We start from the raw sequence: 19,603 nt of genomic DNA, 5'->3' as shown, positions 1-19,603 counted from the left end.
GTGATTTGGTTAGACGCTATTACTTTAGGGGTAAAACTTTTGAAGCAAGTGACCTCATAGGCCACTCACTGGATTGGAGATAGTTTGCCTGTCTTTGTATCAGGTGTCCTGTTGTGCTCAAGGACCAAGTGTCACATGATAGAATGTCCCATTCTAGAGTATGCCATGGGTGTACCTCATCAGAGACTGCACGTCTTTCAGTTACCTTCTGTAGAGGGCCTCAGACATGGTGGTAACAGAGCGTAGAGTCCCGTCTGGTACCCACACTTAGTTTGGTATATAAGTGCTCAATAAATGTTAGTTCATTTGACTCTTTCTTATTCCACTAGCCAGGCTTTCAAGTTCTTAGAGACGGCGCTCACTCAATTCAATTCATCAAATACTCACTGAATGTACTGTGTCTGTATTAGTTTCCTAACTCTGCTGCAATTCCCCCGATTCAGGGATGCATCTTCCAATTCTTTAGTCTTATTCTGTAGCCCTTAGATAATGACAGATTCCAAACGGGACAAGCCTTCAACATTTGACAATCACCCCAGTTGATTCCAATACACCATTACACTGAAATTTTCATTCTTCAATGAAGGAAGCAGAATTATGTCACCAAGTTATTTTTGGGCCTCCACAATTTCTAGTAGCCTTCGTTGGATGGTGAATTGCTGAAACTTTTAAATCTAGTAGAGGCTGCACTGGGATACTCTGGAGGCTTTTGACTGGCTTTCTACTCTTCTACATTTTCTGTTGCCATAGTTGAGACTGTGTCCTAAGCTAGCTCAGCTTCTAGTCAAACTGTCAACGTTTAGTGCACATAAGAATCTCTTGGGGACATTTTGCAGATCCCTAGACTTCATCCCCCAAGGATTCTGATTTATATGGAGCCTCAGAGTTGACTTTTTAAAATAATAATCCCCAGGTTATATCATCATTTTTGAGAAGCATAGAGCTAGGGTAAATATAAGAACCCTTAGATTGTCAGCTCAGTGATTTTCCACGAAAGTAACCTTGCTATGGGTTCAGCAGCGATCATCTTCCTGGATTCAGATTCTGGGCTCTTATTTCTTCCTTGTGAGAAAATACTTGCTTTTCGCCCCAATGTTGACCCTTGTCTTGTAACTACTTCCCCCCCAACACACACCTCTCAGAAACTGGGAACTTGGCACTGAATCCCAGTCCATTATGACTAGGTTCATGTTCTCTGTACTCAAGATATGGAGTTCTGGACCCAGAATAAAGTAAGGGGCAGGTAATTGATTAGATGAAGATGCAAAGGCAGAATGTCTGATTTGGTGTGGCATCTCTGGTGTGATAAAAATTGAACCAGAAACAAAGTAATTGAACCACTGGCACCATCCCTGCAAGTTGTTTTCCTTGAATTTTTCTTCATTACTCAAATTGCTCTTTGGGTTGCTAGCTCATTTGACCCTTATTTTTGGTTTTATGGCTCTGGATTTTGAATGTGTAAACTCCCTGACTCTCTGGCCTGACCCTGTACCACATCTAGACTATGTCCTAGTTTAATGTTCTGTCATGTATTCCTATTGAAAACTGATATAATGATAATAATTATGGTGGTCCTGCTACTAATACTACTAAATATCTGTAGGGTACATATTATCAATATATGTTTTACATTCACAGCAAATATCTGAAGTAAGTCCTATTTTTATTCCAAGCTTTAAATAAAGAAACTGAGGTTAGAGTTATACAGCTGTTAAGAGGCTGAGCCAGAAAGGATATGCAGGCAGTCTCACTCCCGGAGCTGTGCTCTCGTCAAGCACATTACATTGTTCATTTCCATCGCTACTATACCTGCCATTGCTCACTGAGTGACAAAGAAGTCTCCAAAAATCTTCCTTTTTCTTTAATGTATATGGTAAATGGAGATAGGGGATGAAAGTTCCCAATAATTCCTTTCTGGAACTCCTTGAGCACCACTGAATTTCAACAAAATTTTTCCCCCAAAGAGCATTTTTGAAACCATGACATTCCCTGTTATCTCTCCTAACTAGTGAGATCATCCCAATGATTCTGGGGGGGCTTCATTGCATTTTATCAGTGGCGCCTTTGTTGTACAATTTCCACTTTTGCTCTTGAAGATACAATAAAAGATTTATGCCTGATGGACTATGATGTGGTTTGCATCTAAGAGAAAAACAATTCCTTCCAAAAAAATACCATATCCCCAAATGATTTCATAATTGCAAACAGTGTTGACGAGCTCTTTGGCTTAAATCAGTTTATAACATATTTGCTGTGTTTTTGTGTAGATATGTTTTGATGTGCTTGCTAAGGAAAAATAATTAAAACCCCTCTGCCATTTCTAATTGAGAAGAAAGAAATGTAACCCATTAGTTGATGTCTACCATAATAAGATTTTTTTCTCCCTCATTTCATTCCAGATTTGTTTCAAGGATTAACTTGCATTAAATGGTTTCAGGTCTGAACGTCAACCATGTTTCTCATTATTGGAGATCAAAATGGCTTAATTCCCTTTGTGTGTTGGTGCCACTAAAACACAAGGGAATCTTAGAACTACAAACCTCTGATAGAAGCACCACATTTTCCTCGTCAATCTGCCCAGCAGAGCTTGTGTTTTTCCTCCATTTACTGCTGGAAAAATGCTGTGTGCTGACAAGTTTTGGGGTTCTGGTGTCATGCACAAGCTAGGCAAGACTTCCTTTGAATCTAGTTACTGTTGTATTTTCAAATATGTTGATGTGAACTTTGCTTTTTAATGCTCCTTGAGTCAACTATTGTCTTTGATCTTTAAACAGAATGTGGCCATCCATCTAGTGGATTGGTAAAGGACTAGCATCGAGGTTAATCCAGGGGCCTCTGGATTTAAACAGACCTGACTTTAAATTCTCATTCCACCACTAGCTATATAACCTGGATCAGTTTTGAAAACTTGCCTTGTCTGTAAAATGGAGCTAATGATAGTACCTATTTATTGGCTGTAGAGTGGCATACAAGAGCGCATGCATGTTAAAACATTGCCGAGCAAAGGAGGACGTGTTAAGTGACCAGTTAGTTCTATTGTTACCCTATTGTAGAGACTATTACCCAGAGTGTTGTATTACCCAGGAGGAGTTGGAGTCTCATTCCCCGTCTGGTATCTGGGTTGGCCTCAGTGACTTGATTAGGCAACAGATTGTGGCAAAGGGGACATTCTGGGACTTCTAAGGCTGAGTAATAAGAAGCCTGGCAGCTTTTGTCTGGGTGTCTTGGAATGCTTGCTCTGGGGAAAATCAGCTGCATGCTGTGAGAAGCTCAAGCCACATAGAAAGGCCATCGATAGGAGCTCAGGTTGACAGCCCCAGCTGAGCTCCTGGTTGTCAGGCCAGCCATGTGAGTGAGTCATCTTGGATGTGCAGCCTTGAAAAGGCAAGAGTTGATTTCAAGGCTTTTGGAGATTCTCTTTCAGTTCTAGCATTTCCTTGTGACCTTGCTAAACTTGGTTATCTGGTTGATTCAAGCTAAACAATTAGACACAAAGAGAGAATTTTGGGGGGCACGGGAGCATAAGGGCAATAAAGAGTACCCCTTTCCTCTGCTCAAGATCTGAACCGACGGAGAGAGAAGACCAAGGAGTAAGGGAGATGGAGACCGAAATATCGCTTTTATGAGCATGAAGACTGGGCATGTGTCTATGGTTTCCTCATGGAGAACCCCAGAAGGAATTAGGTTTATCTTTTCAACTGGCCCGGGGCACTGACCTCACTCTAGAGGAGCAAAGAACCTGACAGCCTGCTCTCAAGAGGAGATGTCTGGGGTCTTCATGCTCATCTCAGACTCACCAGTCAAGGGGAAGGGGCTGAGGTGTGGAGTGGAGCCCTCCACCTGGAAGGAAACATCGGGAATGGGAATGGGTGCTCCTCTGACAGGACTGTCTACCTCAGTATCTACTGAGTTCAAGAAGTAAGTGACCCAAGTTTTATTTTGTGAAGACACAGTTTATGGTGACAGATTCAGACTGAGGCATTTCACTTTACTCTTAGGTTAAATTGGTTTGTATCAATGATCCCATTCTTTTCTTCTAAGTCCAGAGAGTCCTGGTAACATCAAGTCCCATGTATTTACAAAGATGGAATTAAGTAAAGAACCTTCCTTCAATCATTCTCTCTTCCATCTTTCCCTAACTACTTTCAATTTATGACCCTAACAATGAATCTTAAATAAACTGCTTCAAAGTCTTCAGCCTAAAGGAACTGATGGGATGGTATTAGCAATCACACCGTTGATCGTGAAGTTAAGGATGAAGGTTCAATTTTAGCGTGCCTTAGCTTTAAATGGAGGTAAGTTGTTTTATTATTACAAGACTTGGCGCCCTTGCCCTTGCCCGGCTATTTAACAAATGTGTGTCCTTGTTTACCAGTGGAACCCAACTAGGGGGTATAAATAGCTGAGTGTGAGCCTCAATGACTGCACTTCAAACAACTCCAAGCACGTGTCCTATCGACGGGGTGTGGAGAACGCAGGCAGCGCAATCAGGATGCAGATGCTCTGAGGTGTGTTTTCAAGTTGTGCTTTGCAGGAGGTCTGAGCCACATGCACACACACACACACACACACACACACACACACACACACACACACTTTCAGAGTCTGGGAATCTCACATGTATTGATTCCTTCCTTTCTATGCCTTCACTTGGAGGATCTTCTCAGGATCAGGAGTTCTTGCCTCTGTGCTCACTCTTCTCTTACTACTTTTGTTAGAGCACTGATATTGTTGCTTTTTACTTTTTAAAAATCTGTTTCGAATGTTGTACTAGGGTCTGAAGTCTACGGGAGCAGGGTTGAGGCTATCTCATTCAGAGTTGTATATAGCACCTAGTACAGTGTCTGACCCCTGGAGGGGCTCAGCAAATATCTCCTTGGATTGAATTGAATGACAGCTTGCTTCCCAAGGCAGAGGAGTGCAGGCATCCTGGGTTGAGGTTCTGCTCCTAACCATAATCTGCAGACTCAAATACAGTTTTCAGTGGCTCCTAAGATCCCCGAGGAATTAATCACACTAAGCTTCTTGTTTGGAATAACTTCACTGCCAATACACAAGAGCTGCCTAGACTTGAGGCTCTCAATACCCCAATGTAAAGAGTCTCATTACATCATTCCTTGAAGTCTCTGTTATGTCAGTCTATGTGACCGGTGCCCAGTCCTTCAAGGAGGACTGTAACTGCGACTTGGGCACAAAATGCAAGTGGCACCCAACAAACTCAGTCATCAGGATGAATAATATCTTAATGCTATAGTTTGAAAACTCAAAATTAATGCAAACATTTCATAAAAAACAAAATATCAGAATTCTAAATCAAGACTGTTTCAGTATTCTTGATTTTCCTTTTGCCTCTGAAAGGCATTAATTTGTTGCCTCACTCCTCTTGTCTAATCTTGGCCCTGGAGCAGACAGAACCAAAGGGAAATCTCCTTGGACACGACTTTCCTGATTTTCACCCCTTGATGTTTTTTTTTAACTATACGGGGTGGGAGGAGATGGTATGGGTTTCAGGTAAGTACTAAAAGATAAATGCATAAACAAAGTCATAAATGTAAGAAGTCAAATCTGAACTGTGTGTAGGAGAAACGATTTAGCAGGACATGTTGCATAGTTAATAATTGAATAACAAAAGGCTGAAATAAATAAAATTTTTAACAACACTCAGCAATAAGGCTGCAATATTTATTTCTCAGATGGATTTGTATGGCTCCATTTTTATTTGGAATCGATTTTTAAAGGGCTTTTTCTTAAATTCTTCTCAATTCCCGTTAAGCAGTACATGAAAAGTTACTTTAAGTGAGAGCAAATGTGGATGAAATCAGCCAGGGCTCCAACTGCGCCTTCATCCCTACTGGAAGAGCTTTCTTCATTTACATAGGAGAACGTGGAGCCAGAAAAGGGGAAAATACAAACATGAAATCTCCAAGAGCCTTTTGGAAACGCAGCAGAAAAACACATTGCTTAAGTGGAGAAGCCAAGTGGTTTTCGAGTTTCCTGCAAAGCAACAGCTTTAGGGGGAGAGTGACCTTCTGGGGAACGCAGTGGCCCTGGCTGGAAGATTAGGGGCTGACGTTTTGCAGGCTGTGGACGGGGGTGGAGAGATTGTGTAACTGTAGTAAAGCGTCTTGAAACTTTTCAACAGGAAAACAAAGTGGGGAAGAAGCCTTGAAGAGAAGGGAAAGCCTCAGGCAGGATTTTTTGGTTTTTTGGGTTTTGTCCCTGTGGAGGCACAGCTGCGGCTGTATCACAGTATTTCCCACGTGTTTCCTTTGGATCTCTTTACCTGGTGCCAACCCTGTGCAACGGAAGTAGAAGAGAGCTGCTTGACAGCAATCGAATCCCAGTCAAAATGCTGAGTTTTCTCCCGGCTACTTTCTGGAGCACAGGGTGGGTCTGACTTGCGTAGAAACGCGAGGGACCTTCCCTGTCCGCCTCCCATCTTCCAGTTCTGGAGGGACAGGCTGCAGGCAAGCTTTCCTGCTGCACCAGTGGTGGGAAGGTGGAAAATCTTGGCTTGCTGAGTCTGAAATGAGATGCAAGTGGACCCAGTACCACAGATCAAATTTTCTATTTTTGGCCTTTCAGCCACAGAAATGCAGTTATGCCAGAGTAACCTTTTCTCTGGAGGAATCATCTCATGCCTTGTTGCACATTAAAATCATCTAGGGAGCTTTAAAAATACTGATGCCAAGGCCCCACTTCAATCCTATTAAATTAGTTGCCCTAAGGGTGGGAATCATGCATCCAAATTTTCTTTTGAGCTCCCCAGGTGATTGTAATTTGCAACCAGGGCTGAGAAATCCTGACCCAGAGCTCTTGAGCCCATAGACAGCCCTTTTCTGTCCTCTGGGTCCACTCTCCACCCAAAGAGCTCTGTGATCTCCATCAGTGGAAGCTAAGACACTTTTAGTTTAATTCAGTTCAATTACAAACAATTCAATTCAATAAATACTTATTCAACTGCTTTCTTACTCTTCATTTCTGATTGTGGCTCCCATGAGAGTTGAGAACCATGTTTCTCAAATAAGAGGTTGGAGATACTTGAGTTTATCTCATTTTTTGGAGCCATATTTTTTAAAAAAAACCTGCTAAACACAGGTTACAAATTTTAAAAAATTATGCATTGGATTTGGACTTTTCTTCTGACACAACACTCTGAACAGCATATGTTTGTATGTATGTAAAACATTATTTTTTTAAAGCATTTCTTAATTTTTTAAAAAAATTATTTATTTTATTTTATTTATTTTTGGCTGCATTGGGTCTTCATTGCTGGGCGTGGGCTTTCTCTAGTTGCGGTGAGCGTGCGCGGGCCTCTCATCGCGGTGGCTTCTTTTATTGCGGAGCACAGGCTCTAGGCGCATGGGCTCAGTAGTTGTGGCGCACTGGCTGAGTTGCTCTGCAGTATGTGGGCTCTTCCGGGGGCAGGGCTTGAACCCGTGTCCCCTAGCATTGGCAGGCGGATTCTTACCCACTGTGCCACCACGGAAACCCTAAAACATCTGTCTTTTAATGTGTTTCTGTATTCAGTGCACGTTCTAAAGCGTTGATGCGCTGAGATAAATAAGACAGAGTACTTAGCTTCTGAAGAGCTCCCAGGCTGGTGGGAGACCTGAGATGGGAACAAGAAATTAAAGGATTGTGAACTGCTGTAGCTAAAAGGGGTATGTATAAAAGGATGTTTCAGATGGATTCAGAAGGAGGAATTGTGCCTGGCAAGGCAGAAAGGCTCACAGAGGAAGTAGAGGGGAGTAGCCATTCTCCACGAAGGATTCAGGCAACGGGAGGAAGACGTGCACTTCTTGAAGGTGAGAATTAAATGTTTGGCTAAAGGCTACACAGGAAACATAGGAGGAGATAGGGAAGGAACTTGAGGGCTCCCAACTGTCTGTTGAGCTTTATCTGTTGGAGTCTAGCATTTCTAAACCATTCTTGCCTCCGGGCTGACTTTTAGATTCATAAATTTGCAGCTACACCTGGGTGTGCTGTGTGGACAGAACACGCTAGGAGGATGAGACCATAGCTGGTCTGCTTCTGGAAAGTGATGGACAAGCCTTTGAGGAGGCTCTAGAAATGGACTGACGTGGATTTCATACACTAACTGTGGTGGAACCTTGGACAAATTCCCGAACCCCCTGTAAAGATTCTCCTGCTCACCTCATAGGGTTTTTTGTTTGTGTCTTTGTTTTGAATGAAGACTCAGTGTATTAGGTGTTGTGTAAAGTGCTTAACAAACTGCCCGAACATAGGAAATGTCAATGAAATGTTGCTCTCCCTGTTGAGATATTGAATTTGTAGCTCCCTGTAATTTTTCTTTGTGTATATTCGGCCTTCCCATTACACCTTCTTCCCAGGTACATACTCAGAGAGACCATCACCCTGGCTGATGATGAGAAGGGCATGACTTTGGACAAACAATAGAAAATGTGTTTTAGGGAGTAGTTACTAAATCACCAGCAAGGAACACCACAGTTCTAGAAAGTTCTCTAGTAGGCTCATCAAGTCTCTTTTACTGATAAGTCCATTCTGCTGTCCATTGTGTCTCTGCTTCCAAAATTAAAACCACCACAAAAATGACCAGGCTCAGTCCATCTGCAGCATCACATCTGATCTCTCCATGGCTTGCTCATCATTCTTCCTTACACTTTAAGACACGATGATGAGGACGATATTTGAGAAGGAACTTGAAGAATGCATGGAATGTCTTATGGTTGAGAATAGGCATTCCAGGTGGTCAGATTAAAATAAGTAATGGTATAGAAATATATGTAGGAACAGAAAGTAGTGAAGTAGTTGTTTTGTTGGAACCCAAGTTATATTTACAGGAAAAGTAGAGGAATAGACCTCAGAATTGAAGCTGAGGCTACAAGGATCCTCCTTAGAGATTCTGCCTTGAGAACGAAAATTCAGAACCTTTATGTACATGCTATAAAATAGCTGACATCTCTTAAGTAACTTGGCTCCAAATTTGTTTAAAATAGTTTACCTCACCTTTTATTCTGTTCTTTTTCTTTCTTTGTATTTATTTCTTTCTTCCCTTGTGTCTTATCGAGGGCATTTGGGGTGAGGTCCCAATCCTGGCTTGCTGAGAGTTCATCTGCTTCCAATGCCTGTTCTTACTCCACGTAAAGTCACAATCTGTTCCTGGGAGAACATACTCATTTGCACAATAACCAATTGTAATGTGAAAAAGGAAGGATTATAACATCAGTTGGGCTATGAGTGGCTGGCATGGAAGAAGTCCAGCAAGGCGCAGATCCTGTTTCTGTACATATGTCCTTAATAATAATGAAGAAGTAGGGGGTAAATTATGCCAGAAGGGAGTAGAGTCATTTCTGAATAGCTGGTTTTCTGAGGGAGTACATATGATGTCAGCAATTAATTAAGGCCTCAATTCTGTTTTCCTATAAAAATCCTATTTTAGTTGCGGTATCTTTGATGCATCTGCTGGCATAAGCAGGATACAGGCCATAAATAAAAATTCAAAAATATCTCTTTCTTGTAGAACTTGGAAACAGACATTCTGAAATTGAAGGAAACCTACATAGTATCCAGAAGGATCCCGAGATCCTTTCTAAGATGAAGGGCAGTGAAGTCCATGCTAAATCCAGGCCCTGAGGGATTTGATTGGGAGGGAAGACAACTCTGACCAGAAGCAGGTCCAGGATTTATAACTGGACAATTTCAAATCCACGTTGGATGATACTTCAGTGGCAAAGGCATTTCTGGAAGAAATGTTAAGCAGTGCCCAAAGCGAAGAATTTACCCAATAATGACAGTAAAAACTTTAAAGTTTCAAGATACTGGTAACAGAGGATGGAAGGTTGACAGGACCAGGCATCACAAAGTCCCTTTCTGGCAACTTTACCTAAAATGAGGACCAATGGGTTGTAATTAGAACTCAGGTGTCCTCTTTAAAAAATAAGCAAAGATACATCCAGAACGATAGATTATTTGAGCTGAGAGGGACTTGGTTGCACGTTGAAGCCAACCTCCTGTTTTGTGAGGCAATTGATGTCCAATGATCACTCAGCTAATTTCTATCATAACCAGGGGCAGAATTATGGTCTTGTAAGAACTTTGTCCGTGTCATTTTAACGCCCAGCACTCTCTTTATACATGATCCCAAGAGCATCCTAAATTTTGCTGGGTGAGTCCCAAGGTAGGCGTAAGGAGGAATGGGTATGTTACATGACCACTGTGGAAAATCTGACATGTCAGTGTAAACTACTGGGAAGAGCGAGTAGCCAAAAATCACAAAGAGAGTCCAGACGGCGCTGTGGCCAATTCAATCCAGTTCTTCTGGTCAGCTTCGTGATTTGGGGGAAACAAAATAGGGATTTTTGTTTGGAAATGTAGAATGGAGTTGAGAATTTCCTCAAAAGCAGAGGAGGGAGATCCTTCTAAGTCAAGGCAGTAGGAATGAAGGGGAGGGGACCCAGATACCCAGGAAGGGAGTCCAGGAAAAAAGATGGGGAAGCAGGTCCCAGGCCAGCCAGCTGCTCTGGAAGGCAGGTGGTGGTTGCAGTGATGGTGGTAGTGGTGAAAGAGCATTTGAGAAACTCTGGATACTTATGAATCTCAGGAAGAAGGGGGACAGACAGAGTCATCTGGGGGTGGGGTGGGGTGTGGAAGCAGGAGGCGTCCTCTGTTGCTGACAAAGCATCCCAGACTCCAGCCATCACTCATGTCACTGATGGGATATGAATGGGGATATGAACTTGCTTATGGGATACAAACCCAATGATGTCTTACTGATCCAGGGGAGGAAAAGAAAATCAAGTTGTTAGAGGTCAGAATTCTTTTTACTATAAAGTAACTCCTCAAAGGTCCATAAATGAATTCTATTCAGTGAGGGAGACACATCAAGGAAATATAGAGCTGGAAAGCTTCCTTTTTTCTCACTATTAATATTGATACATGCATACATTTTAAAAAATGTGTCTTCTAGTTCCAAGGCCAAACCTAAGGATCAAAAAGTGGGCGGTGGCCCAATTCCTGGAAATCCCCGCCCCTTCCTAAAATAGCTGGAATACTCCTCCCACTCATTAGCCTATGAAATTACCCACCCCTATAAAAACTGACAACCCCATACCCTGGTGCCGCTGTCATCTTCTGAGATGGCCCACACCCTGTCTATGGAGTGTGTTTCTCTTGAAATAAATCCACTTCTTACCTAAAAAAAAAAAAAAAAAAAAAAAAAGTGTCTTCTGATATACTTGCTTCACCATAGTAACAAACAATGTTAATATATAATAATAATAATCTGCAGGCATCCATGTATCAAAATTATTTTCAGAGAATATGCTGGTGGAGAGGCTCTCCATAAAAATATTAATAATGAAGAGCCTGCGTTCTAGAACTGTGGTTTTTATGAAGATCCTGTTTACTTAAGTTCTAACCTCTGCATAGCTACAGAAAGACTGAGAATTCTCAGCAGTTAGTGTTCTTGGCAATGATCTGGGGAAGTACAAATGCAGCGTGGGTCAGCACAGAAGGTAGACAGGAAGGAGGTAGTGTGGCCAGTAGGCAGCATCCTTGAAGGATATAAAGAGAAATATGACCTGGACTCAAAGAGTTGCCACCACCTTATGCTCAGGGCTCATAGTGAAGGCTAATTTTAAGATAAACACATACCTATACTGTATGGTTTCTCTGAAGGATTTGTTAGTATTATTAAACACACATATATAAACAGTTAATTGACTAATAAATAATATTTATTTCTTAAATAGTTTCTTTTTATCTCCTCAGTGAACACTTTTGGTTGTTGACATCAAACTCTGAGTTATAAGAACACCTGTCAAAGGCCTGTTGGAAAGTTCCTTGAAACCAGGTGGATCGGACTGGCCCTTTAGTCCAGTTGTAGATGCCCACTGTGGGCAGACTGAGGAAGCGACCCTCTTACCAGGGTGTGCTTGAACAAGGCCCAGGACACTAAAAAAAAAAAAAAAAATCTTGCAATTACACTTTTCTACCACTAGATGATATGCACGTATAAGCAAGATGAAAACCCTCCTACCTTTCCTTTCTGCATCAGTGGCCACAGTGATGATAGGTAAGTTAAGGTATCCAGAATTCAATTCCAGATGTTACTAAGAAAGAGAAACACAATATGAACATGAAGAACTGCCAGCATTGATTAGGTAATAAGTGTGATCATACCAAATTTATCAAACACTTATCCTTTCATCTAGGGGCCATCAAAGTTTACCACCTGCCTATGGGCCAAATCCAGTTTACCACCTCTCTTTGTAAATAAAGTTTTATTGGAACACAGCCATGCTCATTTGTCTGGGACTGATTTTGCTCCACAATGACAGAGGTGAGTATTGAGACAGAGACTGCCTGACTTGTAAAACTTAAAAATATTTCTATAGGGTCCTTTACAGAGAAGTTTTCCAATGCCTGGTCTAAGCACATATAGGTCATACTAACTCATTTAATCTTTACAAATCTATGGTTGTGGGTATGTGTTATTACAATTTTGTTTTAATTTAAAATTTTTATTGGAGTATAGTTGATTTACAGTGTTGTGTTGGTTTCAGGTGTATAGCGAAGTGAATCAGTTATACATATACATATATCCACTCTTTTTTAGATTCTTTTCCCATATAGGTCATTACGGAGTATTGAATAGAGTTCCCTGTGCTGTACAGTAGGTCCTTATTAGTTCTCTATTTTATACATAGTAGTGTGTATATGTCAATCCCAGTCTCCGAATTTGTCCCTCCCCACCTTACCCCCTGGTAACCATAAGTCTGTTGTCTACATCTGTAACTCTATTTCTGTTTTGTAGATAAGTTCAATTGTGCCCTTTTTAGATTCCACATATGAGTGATATTGTATGATATTTGTCTTTCTCTGTCTGACTTACTTCACTCAGTATGACAATCTCTAGGTCCGTCCATGTTGCTGCAAACTATTTGTTTTACAGATAAAGAAAGTGATTAAGGACACAATGAATCTTGGCACATACGTTACATGACTGTAGCAGACATACATGACAAAGGCTGTAAGTATTGATGTACACCATGCTTGATACTCTTGGGTTTGTGTAAACAAGATGCATAGCGGTTGGCTTCAAAGCTGTGGGGAACCTAGAAAGAAGAAATTTAAATTATTGCAAGGTCAGGCCAGCCTTCTGTGTGATCCACAGGTAGAAATGTAGCTGGAATTGAGTAGCTGCCCATGAGCACTTTTTCCCGACATGACACTTATTCTGAACATATTGTAAGAAACTCTTTTGACACAGTAATTCATAAGACTGAAGATGACTCATCAAATGAAAACAGTGCTTAACATGTGATTGAAACATCCGTGGTCAAGTGTAGAGACACAGAAAGAAGGCAGTCAAAGGAAGTCTTCTTCTTAATGTCCTAGTTTTTCCCCGATCAAAGGGGGTCTTTGCTCCTTCAGTGCTGGGTATACTTGGGCCCTCAGGAGATCTGCTGGGGATGGTGGAAGCTGGGCGTCGGGCTGGGGAGCAGGGTGGTATCAGCTTTATGATTTCCTAGATTCCTAGTCATCCTCAGGAATGTCTTTCCCAATAGTTTATAATATGCAGTGAAGTATTGGGATAACCCCTGATGGTTCGTTCCACATTTGTGATTACTGAGCTTTCTTTCTTTTTTTTTTTTTTTTCCTCCTGAAGAGTTTAGGTAACTAACTGCCTCAGAGTCATACATCATGAGGCGGAGAGGGGAGAATCAGGAACTGGGTGAACCAACTTAATCCTTTGTCCCACATGAAGAGATGGGACCGTACTGCCTAGATTCCAAGGGTTTTCCACATGGACATGCCCCAAGCTCCTTCTCTCCCCTTCCTTTGCTCCAAGAAGACCTCTTCTATTATTTGTCCACATTTTGATGTCCTCTTTTCTTAGGATAGATACCCCATCATCCCTACAGAAAAGGAAGGTGCACTGGACTGTTCCTTCCACTCAATCTTTGTTGACTCTAAGAAAGGGTAGGTGCTAATGTTTGGTGTCTCCTTGGGGTGAGCTGGGGGTGTGAGTGGTGGGAGGGTCAGGGAGGGGAGCAGGAAGGAGAAACTCTGAAGCCTGGCAGAGGGAAGTGGGGAAAGCGCAAAGCCTTCTGTATCAGGGAGCTACTGTTTTCTCCTAAAGAGTCTGAAATAAACAAAGCTTCTTGTAATAATAATTAATTTTCTTCTAAAGAGCATCTGAGTTACACGAGAAATTTATATTCCTCCTAATAACATAGCTTGGAACCCCTCCCCCTGCCTGTTTTTGTAAAATGATAATCCCAACCTCATTATGCCAACGGAGCATTTGCCCCAGTTTTCATTACAGAATGAATGTCCCAAGTCCAGCTCTCTTTTCTTTAATATCCAGGTATGTATATATGTAGGTTCAAATGTATGTATGTATTTACATATTTACAGTTGAATTTTGGTCAGATCAGGGTATGTGGGATAGTGTTAAGCTGAAAATTGATAAAGATAATCTGGGCTTTTGGAATTTAGGAAAAGGGCAAAGGCTGAATGATCAGACACGGTCTTGTGACAGGTAAGTGAGTTAGGTTCTGAGGGAATTTGGATATGTAAAGGAAGGGGCATTTTAGATCATGTGGAGAGACAGGGGTATGGGTTTGAGTGTGGGCACTTTGGGAGAAGATCATTCTGGTAAGGCCTAAACTTAGGAGTTCAGAACTATCAGGTTAAAGTTTGAACTGGATCTCACAGTCCTGGAAAGAACTAGGACTTTTGACTAGAGAATTATCACTGACTATGAACATTTCAAGGGTAAAACCATCATGTTTACCTTTTCTTGTCAATTTTTAGCTAAGTGACCACTGACGTGTGGTCAGGTTTCAACCAATTTCAAGTGAATAAATGCACAGCAGTGATATTTTAGGAAAAGTAATCTGGGGACTAGGTATGGGATGGATTGGAGAGGAAAGACAGAAAATAGAGAAAGAACAGGAGTGAGTGCAAAGACATACACATATTACTTTCCTTCACCAAACAGTCCATGTAAAATGATCAAACGTTAAATCTCATTGCTAGTACCACAACTGTAGTTGGAAATGGCTGAACATGAATCAATCATCACAACAGTAACTGTAACCAGAAATAGGAAATGTTTCATAAAAAGTCTATCTGTTTCGCTTTTGACTACGTGGCCATGTCTTACTGTGCCCAGTGTAGGATATTTCACAAATGCATCATGATGAGAAAAATTAATCGGGAAAGTAGATTTTGTGTTTGCCTCAATCACAATCATTTTCTAATTAGTGTGGGGAGTAGCTTATTTAATAAATATTATTTCTTTTTATTCTTACCATCTTCAGATCTATATCTGAGACAGAAATTTTTTTTTAATTTACTTTTTTATTCAATGAAAGCCAGATAAGAAGAAGGGGTTAAGTCTGAGTTATCAAAATAGGTTTTCTTCAATTCTTAATTCCTTATTCTGCCCCTGGTACTAGGTTGATGTGTTTAACTAGAAGGGCTCACTTTCAAAATCTCTGTGTTATTGGGTGGAGAAATAAGGGCCCAAGTCCATCCCCGGTTACGTCAAGTGGTGTCAAATTTGGCTTGCAATTCTCACTTCCTGTTGACTCCAAGAGAAAGGCTGCAGTTGGCGTCTAAAAGTGAAAAACATGAAGCTCTGAGACCAGTCTGAATTACTAATCACTACATGTCCTGTTCAGTCTAACCACTTTCCAAGTGATTAAATGAACCGGCCAGGTCAGTGACTCAGCTTCTGAGGGGGAGGCCAGCAGTCCGAGCTGATCTGCACATCCCTGGTTTCACTTCCCAAGGTCTGATCCAGAGCTGCCTCGGAAGGGTGATTTCCCCTTGGAGCTTGTCTCTCTGGGGACAGAAGGACGGACACAGATGATGAAGTGTATAGTCTGCTGGAGAAAGGCCATCTCACCATGAGTCTTTGGCGGGAAAGAGTTGTAAGAATGTCGTCTTTCATCAGCTGGTGTCACTCTTTGGAACCAGTCACAAGTAGCTGGGTGTGGTAGGGCGAAGTTGTCTGAAGTCTGAACGAAGAAAAATATATTGAGTAGGAAACATGAACTTTTTTTCTTTTTTGGCATAACTGTCAGTAGATACAGTATTCCCTTGTTTGTTTCAGTAACTACCAAAGGTTCTTGAAGACGTCACCATTTTAGAGTAGTGTATTCATTTGCCTGGTTTTCTAAGTGATTAGCTGAACTTTACTGCTTTTATGAAGTTTAATGTCCAGTTGCCATAAAAAAAGCAGCACATGGTCAGTGGTGGAAATAGGGGTGGGATTGTAAGGGCCACATGGGAGTGCAATTCCAGGAACTCCCGGCCTCCTATGCAAATTAGATTAAGCTGCTCTGCGGCCTGGACTCCCAGAGCAGAGAATTCCCATTCCCACCTCTTTTTTTTTTTTTAGCATTTTCTCTTGTGGGAATTAATAAATCACTTTCAATTTATTTCAGCTACTGCCTGTTTTAAAAAAGGACATCATAGGCCTCAGTTTGTCCACCTTACTTAAGAAAACTCCTTACCAGGTAACCTCTTAAATATTTAAAAAGAAAGAAAATGATTTTGAGACCCTTAGGAGAAAATACTGTAAGTAAATCAAAGTCCTATTTTCTCAGAAAGAAAGTTGAGTCTTTTGACTGGCTGTTGCCACCATCTTCTTCAGGCAGTTTCCATACTTGGCATAAAACTTTTAGTCGTTTCTCATATTACCTTTGTTTTGATTAGTTAAAGCATGATAACTTGACAACACTCAAATGTGAGAGCTTGAGAAAGGGAGGGTGGCAGGGAGGAAAGAAGCCCTCCAGCCAGCAAAGCTTTCTTTAAAACTTGTTTTTTTAAACATGAATATTTCTCAAATACAGGGACTGAAGGTGAACTTGAAGAATACATGCAAAACCACAACCTAGATTCTCTGAAAGTGGCCATTTCAGAGCTCTCTGGAAGGAATGTGTGAGCCTGTGCACGCCAGAGAGCAAACATGCAAATCAGTTCTTTCCCAGGACACCCCAGCGCTGCTGCTTTATCTGCACAGATGTGCTGTGAGCCTTGCAGATAGCATCTGTTTGTTCTATTTATGGGGGGGAAAAAAGCATGTATTTGTGAGCTCGGCAGGAGCACAACTTTCTTTTTGGATCTTTGATTCCATTAGAATTTTTGAAATTTCACATTTTGGAACAAAAGAATTTGAGGCGTTGGTGATTCTACGTGCTGTGTAATTCCCTCTCCCGTTTATTTCTTACCTGCTTCTCCTGCCACCCAATTTCATAGAGTTAAAATCAGGGCAGGGGAGATGAAGAGACTTGCACAAGCACATAGAACATTTATTCTTAGTTTCATTCATCATTATTGATTTGTTCAGTTATTAACCAGATATTCATTGAGGATCTGTTATATCCCAGGCACTGTGCAACATCCTAGGACCCAGTGGTGAGCGAAGATGTCACTGTTCTCGTCCTCATGTATTTTATAGTTTACTGGGGGAAATGTACAGAAATAAGAATAATCACACACCAATATACATCTCCTTCTGTGACAAGTGCTAATTATTGCCCTAAGAGCCTAAAATAGGCACGTTTGTGATGGTCCAAGAGGTAACAGAAGGTTTCCTTGAAGAAATGATGATGCTTCTTAAGTGACCCTTAAGAAGGATGAGTAGGACCTAAGGAGGCATATAAAGGAAGGGTCTTCCTGGCAGAGGGAAGGTTGAGAAAAGACCCCGCGATGGATGGCAACATGAGAGTATGAGAACCAGAAAGAGGGTCGACGTGGCTGAAGTGAAGAGGGAGGGAGAGCAGGAAGGAGATGGGCTGAGCTCCGAGTCAGAGCCAGACGTCACAGCACACTGTGGCTCATTTTGAGCTTTGTTTTAGGAGTATTGGGAAGCCCAAGTAGTGAGCAATGGGAGGAGGGTAAGACTGGATGAGGAAGACCACGGGGGGCTACTGCAGTAGTCCAGGCAACAGGTAACAGAAGCTTGGTCTAAAGTAGTGAGTGGTGGAAGAGAGGGGAAAGGAGTAGATGCATTCAAGAGGTATTTAGAACGTAAAAATGATAAGATATGGGGAGGGAGGGAGTAAGCGGGGGCAAGGATGACCCTAGGCTTCTGAGTGGGACAAATGGATGGATGGTGGTATCATTCATCAAGACAAGAAAAGCTAGAAGGTGGGGGTAAAGGCAACATGATGAGTTTATTTTAGGAAGTATTGAAGTTAGATGGTAAGGTATAGGTTGACCATATGGGTCTGGCCCTCAAAGACAAGGTCTGGGCTGGAGATAAAATATTTGTGAATGAGTTGTTTAAAGTTTTGACACTGATGTGATTTATTCCTCTTGAGCATCTTTCCAGAACAACACGTCTGTAAGTAGGGATAAATCAAATGGTTTTGGACACCAGGCTAAGTGAACTGTTGAACAACTTATTTCATATGACAGGGATTTGAAGGACTATTGGGAGGTAGGTCTAGTGTGGATGAATTAGGAGATGTATGGTTTCAAGTATATCAAAAGCTACCCCCGAGCCCAAATACCCATCATTTTCCCCTTGACCTGTCAGAGGGCCTAATATCGCTAGCGATCATGTTACTCTTTAAGGAATTCTCATCTTATTTGGCTTAGAGTGATAAAACTTTAGTAAAAGTTGTCTACACCAAACTTCTCACTCAAAATGAGTCTGCTTTACAAAATCTCTGGACATAGGGCCTCGGCTTGAACATGTATGTCTGTGGTAGGGAATCCAGTATTTGGCAAGACAGTGCAGATTTTTAGTTCTGTTCCAGAAATTCTTCCCTGTATTGATCTTCTCATCTGGCACGACACAGAAGAGTTCTCCTTCTTTTCCACAGAGCAGACCATCAACTGGTGTTAGCCCATCAGTCATCACCATTCTCAGCTCAGCCGCCAGGAGATGAATGAGTTAGATTCAACTGTCATTGAAGCCCTTCGATAGACATCACCTCACTCAGAGGTCACAGCAACCCTCTGATAGACATCACCTCACCTAGAGGTCACAGCAACCCTCTGAGGTATGTATTATTCATCTAGAAAGAGAGGAGGAAACTGATTCTCAGAGTTAAATGACTTACCCAGTGATGTCACACGAGTTAAGAGCGGAGCCAGGTTTCAAATCCAAATATTCTGACTCCCAGTCCAGAGCCCTGTGCAAGCTGCCTCGATAATTTGGGTTTGGGCTCTGTGCTGACTTCTAAAGGTGACACATCAGGAAGGACCAGTGACTGATCAGCTGATAGCGCTGAGGGGGTGATTACCCACCTGACCCTTGTGGACTGAATGATGCCTGCCCGGCACTTGACCTTATAACCTTGTATCTCTTTAAGAACTGGATAGAACACTCATCTTCACATTTTTCTTTTTCAGATTTCACTCCCTATTAGTTAAAAACAATGAGCATGTATCCCAAATATATTTATATGTGTATCTTTGGATTCAGTACAAATATGAATATAATTTTTTTTGTGTGTGTGTGGTACGCGGGCCTCTCACTGGTGTGGCCTCTCCCGTCGCGGAGCACAGGCTCTGGACGCGCAGGCCCAGCGGCCATGGCTCATGGGCCCAGCCGCTCCGTGGCATGTGGAATCCTCCCGAACCGGGGCAC

The 19,603-nt window shown here is 41.8% G+C and overlaps 1 long non-coding RNA gene across 2 annotated transcripts; it reads left to right on the top strand.

The window, feature by feature from the left end:
• Positions 1-682: 682 nt before the first annotated feature.
• On the top strand, positions 683-18,963 carry LOC113612585 (uncharacterized). 2 transcript variants are annotated; one of them, XR_003429885.1, is made up of 6 exons: positions 683-4,508; positions 11,755-12,058; positions 12,198-12,325; positions 12,938-13,015; positions 13,655-13,968; positions 18,834-18,963. It is a non-coding gene; the product is annotated as an uncharacterized LOC113612585 (long non-coding RNA). The 2 variants fall into 2 exon arrangements; XR_003429886.1 differs by lacking the exon at positions 13,655-13,968.
• The last annotated feature ends 640 nt before the right edge of the window (positions 18,964-19,603 follow it).

This window comes from Aethalodelphis obliquidens, unplaced genomic scaffold (genome assembly GCF_003676395.1).
Source record: "Aethalodelphis obliquidens isolate GAN/ISIS:26980383/991018 unplaced genomic scaffold, ASM367639v1 scaffold79, whole genome shotgun sequence".
Lineage (NCBI taxonomy): Eukaryota > Metazoa > Chordata > Mammalia > Artiodactyla > Delphinidae > Aethalodelphis > Aethalodelphis obliquidens.
The sequence above is the reverse complement of the archived record's forward strand: the minus strand, read 5'-3'. Positions and strand labels throughout refer to the sequence as shown.